The sequence below is a fragment of the Balaenoptera physalus genome (genome assembly GCF_965194825.1).
Source record: "Balaenoptera physalus genome assembly, chromosome: 16".
Classification (NCBI taxonomy): Eukaryota; Metazoa; Chordata; class Mammalia; order Artiodactyla; family Balaenopteridae; genus Balaenoptera; species Balaenoptera physalus.
Genome location: NC_138898.1, coordinates 45,917,521 through 45,932,831, shown reverse-complemented (window position 1 = coordinate 45,932,831; position 15,311 = coordinate 45,917,521).

Sequence of the window (15,311 nt, the reverse complement as noted above, 5' to 3'; positions counted from 1 at the left end):
CACCCGTCAGGATTCCACTGCAAACCCTTGGTCTCCTCTGCCCCTTTCAAAAGACAGCCTTCAGGACAGAATCAGGACATTTATAGACTTGCGGATGGTGGCTCCTACTTGACTTCTGAGAGGGAAGATGACCTTGGCTCTGACAGAGCAGAGAACATGTGTGTGTACACACGTTCTAGGAACATTGTATATGTGACCACCTGTGTGCATACTAAGATAATCATGAGTTCATGCTGATGTCTGCCTCTGAATCCATCACCCCGTGGACCACTCTTGTCTCCTCCTCTGGCTTCTCTGTAAGCTCCCTGCCAACAGGGAGAAACTGGCTCCCACCACCCAGTGTCTGTTCACCTAATTGTTCAGTTCCAGGGCACATGTATGGCAGCATCAGAACGCCAACTCTGCTCCCATGGGAAATACCTTTACCCACTAGAGTAGTCCCTTCACCTGTGCTCTTAGAGGCCACTCACTTCCAAAGGGACTTAGTGTCTGTTCCCACCACCCCCTTCATGCATTTGTCACACTTAGATTTTTTGTCACATCTGCATTCCATCCTAGGATTCTCCCAACCGCCTACTTTTTTTTTTTTTAATTTTCACACATTGTTTCACTCTTTGTGTTGTAAAACTCTGTGGATTTTGACGGATGCACGGGGTGATGTATCCACCATTACTGTATCAAACAAAATAGTTTCACTGTCCTAAAAGTTCACCTGTGCTTTATCTATTCAACCCGTGAGGAGCCCGCGGGCAGGATCTCTGCCTTACAGGGTAAGTGGTCCAGAGTCCAGAGAGGCCCCCACCGCATTCTCAGCAGGGAGAGGGCAACACATGTGTGACTCAGCGCCCACCAGGGAGGAGCCTGCCATCCTGCTGGGAGGTGGAGTGAGGCAGCTGTGCCCAACACAGCCTCAGTCCCAGCAATGACCTTGAGACTTGGATGGGCACCGGCAAGGTCTCCTGGAAGGACTCAAACCGAAGTCCCCTTGATTGCAGGCTTTCCAATTTATTTACAAAATAACCAGGCTTCTCATGCTGGAGACAACTGGCCAACATTACTTCTTACTTACAAGACCCTCACTTTATAGTAAAGTTAAAACTGCTACATAATTACGTGTTTCAGCAGATTTCTTGGTGATTTTATTGGAAAGGCTAGAAAGGAAAGTACTTGCATGCTGCTGAGAGTAGGTGTAATTTCTGTAGAAAGAATGTGCCCAGGCAGCTGTGTTCCTGCGATGTTTCCCCTCAATTAGGTTACAAATAAATCCTCTTTTAAATGTTCTAGAGGAGCACATATGTAAAAGAAGGTCATGGCAAATTTTTTCATACAGCTAACACTTCCTTTTCAATGTGATTATTGTAAAACATACTGAGAATGGAATTTAAAATTTTTGTCCTGTTTCCGAATCTGTTTCTAATTAGCTGTAAACTAGGACCAGAGACTTAGTGTCTTTGAGCCACCGTGTCCTCCTCTGTGAAATGGAGGCATTGGCCGGGTCACATCTCAGACACCTTCCAAAATTACCACCCTAGTGACGCTCAAAAAAGTCACACTTTTTGGCCACAACCCGTAAATACTCTCCTATGGTCCCACAGAACATGAACTTTGATCCGTTGATGGCTCTGCTGTGATTTCTTAAATAAAGTGTATTACTGAGCCCTTGGGTGTTTGTTATATTTTCTCACATAAATAATGCTCTAATCAACATCCTTAAAGACACATTGATGTCATCGTTTGGAATTTCTTTTGGTGACTTGCAAGGGCAGTTATAATGTTTTCCAAAGTTAAGCAGTTGTCCTAGAGATTGCTGTTGAACAGTATGATCATTTGAAACACTACCTTTATCACATATAAATGCTAGATTCTGGGACTTCCCTGGTGGTCCAGTGGTTAAGACTCCATGCTTCCAATGCAGGGGGCAAAGTTTCGATCGCTACTCAGGGAACTGGGATCCTGCATGCCTCACAGCACAGCCAAAAATTAAAAAAAAATAAACACTAGATTCTTTTTCTGAGATTTTATTTGTTCCACTGATTTGTATGTCTTGTTGTGCAAATATTTTAATCATTGTATCTTTATAATATGTTTTAATACCAGCTGGAACACACACACTATTTTATTTTCATATGATATTCTTGGTTATTTTTAATTTTTTTAAATTGTCATTACTTCAGAAAATTCTTGTGTGTACCTTTGCAGCTTGTCCCCGAGCACCCGGCCCCAGGCACCCCACTCTGTGTTGGGACTCCGTTTAGATGGAGTTACACTCTATAGCATGTAGCCTTTCGGGCCAAGCTTCTTTGACTCAACATAATGATACTGAAATTCATCTTTGTTGTTGTGTGTATCATTAGTTCACTCTCTTTTATTGATAACTAGAATTACATTGTGTGGACTTACCACAATTTTGATGGACGTTTGGGTTTTTTCCAGATTTTGACTATTATGAGTCAAACTTCTTTCAACATTCTTATACAAATTTTATTATAAATATCATTTTTTTTTGTCTTGGAGAATAACCAGGAGACCCAGTAGACTTGCTGGGTCATAAGATAGGTGTATATTTAACTTTTATTTTTAACAGCTTTATTGAGATATAACTCATATACCATACAATTCACCGACACAAATGTACACCTCAGTAAATTTTGATATAGTTGTAGAATTATTCAGCCACAACAGTCAGCTTGAAGACGTTTCCATCACTTCAAAGAGAAACTAAGTAATGTTTGGGATTCATTCTCTACTTCCTCCTCACCCCACAGTCCTAGGCAGTCGTAACCTACTTTACATCTCTCTAGATCTGCCTATTCTAGAGCTTTCCTACCAAAGAATTCACACAGTATGTTTGGGGACTGCCTCCTTTTTCTAACCACAATGTTTCCAAAGTTCATTCATATTGAAGAATGTATCAACACTTTATTCCTTTTTATGCCAAATAACTTTCCCACGTATGGATAGACCACATGTACTTATCCATTCATCAGCTGAAGAACATTTGGTTTGTTTCTACTTTTTGGCTCCTGTGAATAATGCTGCTGTGAGCACGTGTATGTGTGTGTGTGTACACCTGTTTGCATTTCTCTTGGGCATATGCATGGGAGTGGAATCGTGGTCCTACGGCAGCTCTATGTTTAACATTTCAGGGACCTGCCTGGCTGATTCCCGCCGCGACCTCACATCCTACATCCCCACCAACAAGGCGTGAGGGTCTCCCTCCTTCACAGTCTTGCCAACACTTGCTATTGTTTATCTTTCTAATCTTAGCTTTTCTAGTGTGTATAAAATAATAGCTCATCATTCTGGTTTGCATTCCTCTAAGAGAGAACGATGTGGAACATCTTTCCACGGGCTCCTTGTCCATTTGTGTATCTTCTTGAGAGAAATGTCTATGTAGATCCTTTGCCCACTTTAGTTGGTTATATGTCCTTTTATTATTAAGTTGTAAGAGTTTTTAATATATTCTGGATATTAGACCTGTATCTGATGCAGTCAATCCTTATTATTCACGGATTCTGTAATTGCAAGTTCACCTACTTGCTAACAAGTATTTGTAACTCCAAGATCAATACTTGGCAGTGATTCACAGACACACACAGGGAGGCAAAAAAAATTGAGTCGCCTGACACTTGTGTTCCCAGCTGAGGCCAAATAAGACCACGTCCTGCCTTCTCGTTCCAGCCCTCACACAAAAACCTGTGTCCTGTTTGCATCTGCTGTTGTGGCTTTTTTATCTTGTGCCTTTTGTGGGTGATTCCTCTGTTTTAAGAGGCCCCTATCCTGGTGCTGACATGCTGCCTGGTGTCCTGAATGCCTCAATTTCCAGCAGTAGAGAGATCACTGATGGTCCACAGTGTGATCTGCCAATAGAGGCACACAAAGTGTCACCAGCGGATACTCCTAATCAAACACTTGTAAGAAGCAAGGATCTGAATGACTGTGTGTGATATTTTTGAACATTTTCGTCAAACTAACAAGTGTAGTGAGATTGGCTGGTTGCTCCTAATATCACTGGACAAAGTGGGGAAAGAAACGAAGAGCTCGGGGATTTGAAATTCCCAGCTCGAGAACCACGTCAATGATCTGAGAGCTTCTATGTTTGCCCTGAAAGGGATCTTGTCTCCTGTAACTGAAGGGCTGAGATGGTGGAAAAGCAAGCCCGGAATCTCATCCTGTGAGTGGCTGACTTAACAACCCAAGTTGAATTTCTAGCCCCACAGAATGTCTACTGTTCAAGTGGGGGCATTGATGGGGAAGGAATGGGATCCTGAAAGTCAGGACGAGGATGTGTGGGAAGGTCTGGATGAAGCTGGGGACCCTGAGCCCCTCAATTCCAACAGAAGCAGGCTCTCCACCCCCAGTGAAGCAGAGCCTTCACCCCCACCTGAGGATATCAGCCCCCCAGAGGGAGAGGCTTTGCCAGACCCTGCTGACTCCCCTCAGGACCCTCCCCCATGGCCCTTCCCCCCCCCTTTGATTCTAGACCCATAACTGAACTCAAGTCCCAGCAGCCCCCAAAGGTGAGGTACTACGGGTGGCCCACGAGCTGCACTGCACCCCGAAAGCACTGCTTGTTTCCTCACGTGTGCAGACAGAATCCAGGGAATGTGTGTGGCTGGATGTACAGGGTGAGGTGGAGGGGCAAGGTTGGATCAGCTCACAGCTGGGCGTGGAGTCCTTTGTATTATTTGCTGGTTTAATGATTGACCAGCAAATGGTTGAACTTTTCTCCGCTGAACAACTGACCACCCGCCCACAAACAAACAAACAAAAAGCAAAAGGATTTTTCAGTCTTGCTGGCTCAGGGCTTTCAGAGGGTCTGTAATACTTTCCAGTTTAACTAAACATGACCCCAAAGGGGCATTTTGACTGATTTCTCTCTCTTTCTCTCTCTCTCTCTCTGACACACTGTTTTGGTAGGCAGGTGTATATCTATCAGAGTATTTTCTAAAGTAATTAAAAACCCCTTAGAATCCTAGGAAATGGGGAGACCTCTGGCCCACGTGTCTCTGCAAACTCCTTCAAGTGCTGTCCGGCCTCGGTGCCCCGCTAACTGTGATTTAAACACGATCTATGATTCCAGTCAAGAGTCTGATTGCATTTAGTTTGCTGGTGACAGGATCAATTCATTTCCTCCAGGAGAAATGATGCATTGGCTGTCAGGCTTCTGGTGCATGGATGTCAGGTTCTCCCAGAGCCACCACCCTGCATCCGAGGTCCCCTCCTCTGGCTCCTGCCCTTTCCTAACGAGCAGCATTAGGCACCAGCTCACCTGCCCCACAGTCAGGGGCAGCCACTGTGATCTGTCTTCCAGAGAGAGCGGCAGGACCACTCCAGCATCAGCAGAGCAGATGCCTTAGGAGGAAAACGGGGCAAAGACGGAGAGGGTTTTGGTTTACGGCACGGCGGGTCTGGTCAGGTTGGTGCACGGCCAGCCCGGATGATGGCACAGACCTCCACGGCACGGACTGCAGGAGGCAGGCAGTGCTGAAGCCAGGGGGCCCCGCAGACGGCCTGCCCTCGACTCTCCTTAGATCTGGTCCTAGTGGGAGACCCCCATCCACCTCTCCTGTAACGTGTCAGTCCCACACATGACGAGTTTGAAAACCAGCCCCTCTGGATAGGAAATGAAATAGAGGAATTACGATGTTTGTGAGCTGTTGGCCCAGTTGTTTGGGGGCTGCTGTTTCTTGGGGCTGGTGGTCAGTTTCGTCGGAGGGCTTGTATCAGATGGAAGTTGGGGTCTGGGATTCATGTTTTCTGGAGACAGAGAAAAAGAAAGCACATGAGTAGAATACGCCCAGCCAATCACAAACTTGGGGGCTGAGCCCTACCCTCTCCAAGAGCAGTAGGCGAAGGGGAGCCCGTGGACTCTCAGACAAGGGCTGACGTGGGAAGCTACAGGAGACATTTCAGCGTCCGGGAGAACAGCCCACCCTCCTCGGTGTGCTCTGTGAGTGTGACTAGGCAGGGAGCCCGAGTGCCCTGGGCCAGGCCGCCCACCAGGGATGCTGGCGCTGTCCTGGGAGAGGCGGCCTTCTGCAGGGAAATGATGCTCATGTCACTTCTTGAGCACCCACAGGCCACCGGGCCACAAAGCCCTGCTTTTCAAGAACCTCTCGGGGCTTCCCTGGTGGCGCAGTGGTTGAGAATCTGCCTGCCAATGCAGGGGACACGGGTTCGAGCCCTGGTCTGGGAGGATCCCACATGCCGCGGAGCGGCTGAGCCCGTGAGCCACAGTTGCTGAGCCTGCGCGTCTGGAGCCTGTGCTCCGCAACAAGAGAGGCCGCGACAGTGAGAGGCCCGCGCACCGCGATGAAGAGTGGCCCCGCTTGCCACAACTGGAGAAAGCCCTCGCACAGAAAAACAAAGACCCAACACAGCCATAAATGAAAGAAAGAAAGAAAGAAAGAAAGAAAGAAAGAAAGAAAGAAAGAAAGGAAGGAAGGAAGGAAGGAAGGAAGGAAGGAAGGAAGGAAGGAAGGAAGGAAGGAAGGAAGGAAGGAAGGAAGGAAGGAAGGAAGGAAGGAAGGAAGGAAAGAAAGAAAGAAAGAAAGAAAGAAAGAAAGAAAGAAAGAAAGAAAGAAAGAAAGAAAGAAAGAAAGAAAGAAAGAAAGAAAGAAAGAAAAAGAAAGAAAGAAAGAAAGAGAGAAAGAGGGAGGGAGGGAGGAAGAAAGAAAGAAAGAAAGAAAGAACCGCTCGGAGCACATTTAAGAACATGGTGCCCTCAGAACATGGGGACGTCACCTCACTGCTGGCCACAGAGCAGGGGTGGCTTCACTTATGAACGTGGCAAAACTCACTGCTGTGGGATTTATTCAAAGCAGAAACGAGTTCCTGAGAATCTGTGTTTCCGTCTGTCCCAGGGAACCTCATTACCTGAGCACCCAGAGCATGTCATTATATACGTCTGCAGCTGATTTCTGTGGATTCATTAAAAGCGCAGGTAATGGATTTCTAAGGATTTTGTACATTCAGAGGCAGAAGAAGAAACCTCGTGGGCAAAGCCAGAAATCAGCTTAGTCAACCTGTTCGCTGCCTGATTTTGCCACCATGAGGCCTAGTAGATCAATTCCTTCTTTCTCGAAGACAAGTCTTACGCTAACGTCACTTCTGCTCCACTTTCTTTCCCCGTGGCAAGAACTTGGAGGGGCTCCCTGATCATAAAATGACATGCAAAATTATAAGCTTTGGAAAAAGACGTGCCAGAGGGCCAGCCCACCTTCTCATGAGATCCTTTCTGTGGAGCCTGGCCACGGGTTCCGGGCAGTTTGCTTCCCGCGGGACAGGACCGGGAGCAGGACCTCAGCTAATGGTTGCCACTGGGTTTCCAGGGCTGGGACTACCGAGGTCCCACTCATGGAGGAGAGAACGGGGGCGGGGCGGGGCAGGCCGGGGGCTGCGTGTTGGACGCCAAGCATCCTATTCTCTTTTTCCCCAGAGGCATCTCCAGGCCAAGGTCAAGGAGTGATGGATGTGCACAGAGAAACAGGCCAGCAAAATGCACATTTTTATTTTTTCTTCATCTTGTGGAGTCTAATAACGAAGTGTTTCTGCTGGTCCAGTGGCAGAGCTGGGGTGTAGGACCAACAGACCTGCCAGCCTCCTCTAGTCGTCGCTTCCACCCCAGCCCACATTTGACCCACAACCCTGCACACCCTTCCGTTCCCACGTCAGAGAGGGCCCAGCTCTCCTGGAACCCCTCTGGCATTGCCTCTCGGGCCCCCCTCTTGTTCACACCAACAGCAGGGGTGGTGGGGAGTGGGGAGGGATGGGCCCCCTGACCTGCCCTCATGTCGCTGTCCTTCAGTCCTCACACTTTCTCTGTGTTCTCTGGGCAGTTCTTTGGGGCCTTTGGACTGGGGACACTGCTGTAAACCAAGGTGGGACCCAGAGCTGCCACCCTCTGTGACAGTGACAGACCCCACGCAGCCCCATGGCCACCGGGCTCCATCTTCACACCCCTCCTCAACCCTGTGCTTGCTGGGCGACATGCCCCATGTCTCCCCTCAGTCCTGGATCCCAAAAGCCCCCTGCCTTCTCCGTGAAGACGTGCCCACTTGCAGGACTTCTCGGAGGAGCACAGAGCAGACTCCGGCCACGTCCTGTGATCACAGGCTCTGCAGGACGCACAGTCTGGAAGGTGCCGGATCAACACGGAATCTCCTTGGAGTTACTCATGATGGGACAGCCTGGGAGCCAGCGGGCGTAGTAAAGGCGACCCCCAAATATGAGCAGGTCTGATGTATGAGCCCCGTTTGTAATAAACAATAAGCTCCGCCCCATTCTTTCGCAGAGAGGTCCTCCTGACGGGTGACCAGGAGTTCCTGTGAAGCTGCTTTCTCGTCCTGTACAGACTGGAGATCCGCCCTGGGAGGCGGGTGTTAACGCGAACCTCAGCGGGTGGGAAGGACCGTCCTGGGGGAGAAGGGCAGCTGCTATTCAGGCTCCGTCTATTTTCTCTGCCTAACGGGGCTCGTGGCTGCGGTTCCCACCCGGAGGCCCGGCTGTTAGTTGATGGCTGGGCAGTGAAACACTCTACAAATGGGAAGTGCTAAATACAATGAGGAAAATCAATATTTGTTCCCGGTGCATTCTGCGGGCTCTGCATAATGTGAGCAACTTTAATTTTAAAAACCCATGGCCTTCAGTCAGCATGGACCTGCCTAGAAAGCGGACAAGCATGGAGATTTCAAGCTGGGGGTTTTTTAGACCATCTCATTAACTTGGCTCCCACTTGACCATCTTGGCCATATTGCCAGGGACCCACTAGTCCATCGGCATCTAACATCATCTACACCTGGATCATTCACAAATCTCATCACACCTGTACATTTTTTTTTTTAAGATGTTTTCTGGCTTTATTTATTTATTTATTTATTTTTGACTGTGTTGGGTCTTCGTTTCCGTGCGAGGGCTTTCTCTAGTTGTGGCAAGTGGGGGCCACTCTTCGTCGCGGTGCGCGGGCCTCTCACTATCGCGGCCTCTCTTGTGGCGGAGCACAGGCTCCAGTCGCGCAGGCTCAGTAGTTGTGGCACACGGGCTTAGTTGCTCCGCGGCATGTGGGATCTTCCCAGACCAGGGCTCGAACCCCTGTCCCCTGCATTGGCAGGCAGATTCTCAACCACTGCTCCACCAGGGAAGCCCCCACCTGTACATTTTTAAGAAAAAATTTTGCAAATGTGCATAGATATTATTGCAGTAAATAAAATTAAAATCATATAAAAGCTTTCCTGAAAAAAAAAACCCAAAAAACCATGGCTTTAACAGGGCACTAACAAAGGCTGCACACGCACTGATTTTGGCATGAAGACAGAGGGAGGACAAACAGCTTCTGAATCTCAAATTATTGGAATACAAGCCAGTCCTTTTTCTCTGACTTGTCTAGCATCAACGCCACAGGACAGACAAATGGGGAACCGCAGGCCCCCGGTACAAAACAACAACAAACTCTGAAACCAGAAAAGGTATAGGATGCACAGCTGAAATGGATTTCAAGGACCCTCCAGTTCTATTCTTTTCTCCAAGCGCAGCCCAGGAAGTGTGGTGAGTTTGCCAGCTGTGGTGACACAGCTGTGAGGCCAAGTGCCCAACCCACTGGGACCAGGAGGAAAGTGGGAGGAAGCACGGACCAGAACTAGAGGCACCACAGAGGGGACCAGAGAATGTTGGTGGCCAGACACCATAAACCCGAAGGAGCAGATAAGGAAGGGAGTGATGAAATCTAGAAACATCCTAGATTTTATGGCATCAGGGAGCCCCTACTTCCCCCTGGATAATCACACTCCACTTCCTTCTCTCTGTTCTAGGACGGGGACCCCGCTGCCTGAAGACAGACCCTGTCCCCTGGACGCCGCGGGCACAAGAGCTCTGGGCACCTTTGCTGTCACTTCTTATCATCTGGATGGACTCACAGCCTGGAGGAGCCTTGAACTTTCTGCTGGGCTCTGGTTCCAATGAAAATAAATCACAATAAAGACGAGACCATTAGATCAGCAAAGAATGGATTTTATAGGACTGTGAAAGCTTGTTGACAGCCGTGAGCTCAAGGGTTTAGTTAAGTCAGAATATATTAGCCTCCAAGTTCTGGCAAAATCTCTCTTCTAAGTCCTTGGGCACACAGCTCAGGTCTGGCCAAGAGGCCCTGGTGAGTCCAAGGGGAGAGGGTGCCTTGGGCACCTCGATGGGGCTTCTTCACAGGAAATCACCTGGGTCTCCGGCTCCCCAATTGCTGGTCATGGGACATCTCAGCCTCTATAATTATTGGAGCCAAATTCATTATAATAAGTATACACATAAATATTTCATACACATAGTTCTTATACATACATCTTAGGAGATCTATGTGTGTATATATATGTATATGTATGTATGTATATGATGTAGGGAGGCTGAGGCAGTCAGATTCAATGAGGCCATGCGGTCATGTCTGCTTAGAGCCAGAGTTGACACGGGGCAGACTAGAGCCAGTGCTGGCTATCCTCACGGAAGGTAGAAATGTTGGCCCTTAGAGAGGAAAAGCGGCAGGAGAGATGTGAGCACCGCAGAAACTGAGACCACGTGGTCCCTCCAGGACAGCAAGAAGGTGCAAGAAGCCTGTGTTTCCGGTTTCTGTAAGACACACTAGCATTCCTGTAATTTCCTCATAGATCTTCCCAATAAGCTCCCTGGTGGATGGATGGCACAGTGGCCGCAACTGTCCACCCCTCCCTGTACCCCTGCCCTCTGCAGCCCCTCTCATCTCCCCACCCCTCCAATTTCAGCTCTCCTGTGATCTTCTCTGGCCACCAGAATGTGGCAGGAGCAACGCTGTTCCTCTGCACGATACCCGGGGGGCCCCTGCTCTGCCAGGACTGGCCGGGTGGACGAGAGACAAGGTGGACCAGAGACAGCCCAGTGGTCCCAGCCAAGGCCCCACATAGGTGAGGGGCCCAGCCAGGTTCACCCAGAGGCCCAGAAAGACCAGCCTGGACCAGCAGAGCTGCCCGTGGACAGCCATTGAACTCCTGTTTCAAGCCCCCGAGTTCCAGTGTGGTGGGTGACATCGCTGTGATACTTGAGCCAGCTTCAGTAGCTTTCTGGGTGTTGAATCTAAGTGGTCCTTGATTACTATCTGGGCTCCCTCCTGTATCTTTGTGTGCACGGGAGCTGCATGACTGGGTGAGGGCAGATGGGCTTTCTGATTTTGTGGCCCCTGTGTGGTAGCATCTACTGTTAATGTGGACCTGAAAGACCTTAAATTGAGCCTATCAACCCCCGGGAAGCAACAGCAAGATCAATCCCACCCCTGGAAGCCGCTAGTACTCCAAAGCCCACTGTTGGCTTGCTTCAGCTTCACCACAAGCAACGACCCCGGTGTGTGTGAGTCATCACTTCTTCTCTCTCCAATGTTGTGCAGTTCTGTTCTGCTTCTATTTCTGTGGACAGAACAAGGTGACCCTCACAAGCCAGATTTCCCAGACAAGTCCTTCCAGTCGTTGAGAAGAACTGGATGGTCGGTCCCAGGTTTCCCATTACTGGCAATTCCTCCCAGCGGGGCTCAGGGGTCTCACCCGACCTCCAGCTCTGGCCCAGCTCTCCTGTAGGGCCAGGAACTCCTCTTCCCACAGACTCTCCTCTGAAGGCCTGAAGAGCCCACAGGACCAGGTAACAAGACTGATGCATGGCCAGAAACGTAACCTCTCTGCACCTCATTTGCCTGTCATGTAACGTGGCTTGGAATATTCTCTGCTATGGTTACAGTGAGAAATAAATGAAAAAACACTGGTGGGAATACCTACGGCAATACCTGGCATAAAGCAAAAGCACGTAAATCCCTTCCCCAAGCAAGAAAAGAATGGGCAGACTGAAGGGAGGAGTTAGAGTGAACCTCAGATTCTGAGAGAGAGCGGAGGTGGAGGGGGGCGGGGAGAGAGAAGAACTCTTCTCAGAAGAGACTATTTCAGTGGCCTCCGAGGCTATTCCAAGGCTGGTTGCAGGCTTTGTGCTCCAGCGGCCCGTCTGTTGATCACTATCGGTGACCTCGGCAACTAGGAGGAGTGAAGAATCCGGGCACAGCGGGAACTTCTGGCCAAGGGGCATTTCTTGTCCAATAAGAAGCTGTTTAGAGAATGTGAATCTCCCAGGTTGAAAGGCCTGGGCGAGAGCTTCCTGCATGACTTTGTAGGTGAGCCCTCAGGACAGGGTTCCTCTTCCACGGCCTTATAGCCTTAAGGCCCTGAAGGAAGTGGACAGTGGCCGCTAGACCCCTGTCTGGGGAGGGCCAGGGAAAGAGGTCCCAGGTGCGAGTGCCGGGCTGGCCTCTCCACCAGCCCCTGATCTCCCTGAGAGCTGTGTGTGGACAGGGAGGGCTTTGGACTGTGGGAAGCGTGCTTCGGAGGGTAAACAACCGGCATGTGTGTAGGAAAGACCAGGACATAGCGATCTGGCACCAAAGGGGAGGGTGATTTCTCTGAGCTGCCTGTGGGCCTGTGGACCCTCAGCTGCTAGAACAGCCTTCCTCATGGGGGACCCACAAGCCAGTCAGTCCTGCAGAAGACGATTTGCATGAATATTGTCTTAATTATCCTGAGGATGATGCAGGGCCAGTGGTGGCCTAGATGCAGAGGGATAAACTAGTCCTGCCTCAGCTGCAGCAGACCCTCGTGAAATCCAGCTGAGAGGGCAGGAACGCATGCAGCCACATTGGGCTGTAGAGAACAAAGTCGCTTTCCTTATTGGCTGCCTTGCTGCTGGTTCATCCAACCCAGGGAGCACGGGCTACAACCACAAGTAAAACAGTGCCTAGGAAGCCCTGTGCTGCTGTTCACATCGCCGACTCAGAAGCAAGTTCAGCCTCTTCCTCACACCCCTCCAAACTCAGACCTGCCTGGCACCTATCAGGATGTATCATGATTTATGGTGTATCATGATTCCGTGAAGAATTTTTTATCCCAATTTGCAAAGTTAATCCTGGAATATTTATGAATTTGGCAGAACCAGTGGTAAAATACTGGTGTTAATTATAACGATCAGAGAAAGTCAATCACTGGATGCTGATGTTTTATTATTGTCAAAGGTGTAGCTGTTTGATCCAAGCCCTCTCTCTCATACACAGTTGAGTGATCATGTGTACTTTAAATCTGGAATTTTTAATTCCACAAGATAACTATAGAGCAATCCGAATGCCTGTCTCAGCAGAACCTTTGGAATTACAAGGAGCTTGTGAACACTGATTGCTTTGGGTTTTTTGGTTTGTTTGTTTTTTTAACCCAGGAAACACCCTGTTTTATTTTTTCAAATCGGGATATAGTTGACATATAACATTACATTAGTTTCAGCTGTACAACATAATGATTTGATATTTGTATTACTGCAAAACAATCACCACAATCAGTCTAGTTAACATCTATCACCACACAGTTAAAAATTTTTTTCTTGTGATGAGAACTTTTAAGAACTACTCTCTTAGCAACTTTCAAATATGCAAGATAGTATTATTAGCTATAGTCACCATGCTGGAACACTGATTGCTTTGAATCACTCCACACACTATTTCTGCACTCTCCTTTGCGGGTCTCAGAATTCAGCCAGCGCTCCCAAGCCTGAGAACAGCACTCTTGGGGCAGCCAAGCCCCAGGCTAACCCACAAGGACCTTGTAGACCCGATTTCAAGCCAGTGTTTTGCTTTTTTCTTTTTCTTCATCTGCTTCCTCTTTCACCTCCTCCCTCTGTCTTGCCTGGGACTTTGTCTAAAGCCTTTGTTTTTTTTCAGGTGGAGCAATGTCTCACTGTCCAGTGTCCAGACCCCTTCCCTGTTTCTTTTTTTTTTTTTTTTAACATCTTTATTGGAGTATAATTGCTTTACAATGGTGTGTTTCTGCTTTATAACAAAGTGAATCAGTTATACATATACATATGTTCCCATATCTCTTCCCTCTTGCGTCTCCCTCCCTCCCACCCTCCCTGTCCCACCCCTCTAGGTGATCACAAAGCACCAAGCTGATCTCCCTGTGCTATGAGGCTGCTTCCCACTAGCTACCTATTTTACGTTTGGTAGTGTATATATGTCCATGCCACTCTCTCACTTTGTCACAGCTTACCCTTCCCCCTCCCCATATCTGCAAGTCCATTCTCTAGTAGGTCGGTGTCTTTATTCCCGTCTTACCACTAGGTTCTTCATGACCTTTTTTTTTTTTTTTTCCCCCTTAGATTCCATATATATGTGTTAGCATACTGTATTTGTTTTTCTCTTTCTGACTTACTTCACTCTGTATGATAGACTCTAACTCCATCCACCTCACTACAAATAACTCCATTTCGTTTCTTTTTATGGCTGAGTAATATTCCATTGTATATATGTGCCACATCTTCTTTATCCATTCATCTGATGATGGACACTTAGGTTGCTTCCATGTCCTGGCTATTGTAAATAGAGCTGCAATGAACATTTTGGTACATGACTCTTTTTGAATTATGGTTTTCTCAGGGTATATGCCCAGTAGTGGGATTGCTGGGTAAGGCCAGACACTATCAAACTCTTAGAGGAAAACATAGGCAGAACATTCTATGACATAAATCACAGCAAGATCCTTTTTGACCCACCTCCTAGAGAAATGGAAATAAAAACAAAAATAAACAAATGGGACCTAATGAAACTTAAAAGCCTTTGCACAGCAAAGGAAACCATAAACAAGATGAAAAGACAACCCTCAGAATGGGAGAAAATATTTGCAACTGAAGCAACTGACAAAGGATTAATCTCCAAAATTTACAAGCAGCTCATGCAGCTCATTATCAAAAAACAAACAACCCAATCCAAAAATGGGCAAAAGACCTAAAGAAACATTTCTCCAAAGAAGATATACAGATTGCCAACAAACACATGAAAGGATGTTCAACATCAGTAATCATTAGAGATATGCAAATCAAAACTACCATGAGGTATCACCTCACACCTGTCAGAATGGCCATTATCAAAAAATCTACAAACAATAAATGCTGGAGAGGGTGTGGAGAAAAGGGAACCCTCTTGCACTGTTGGTGGGAATGTAAATTGATACAGCTACTATGGAGAACAATATGGAGGTTCCTTAAAAAACTAAGAACTACCTTTCCTGCTTCTTAACCTGTGTCTCCAAGGCCGCTCACCTGAGCACCTGCCCGCCCCTGGGGCGCCTGCCCGGCCTGAGCCTGGCTCTCCGCCCTCACCCGACCCAACAGCCCTCCCATCTGAGCTCCCTCCTCCACCAGAAGGGAGGAGACAGCTGGGGCTCTGGGACGCCTTGTACTCTGTGAGAAGCTGCTAACATTCCGGGCCAAGGCCCAGGGCC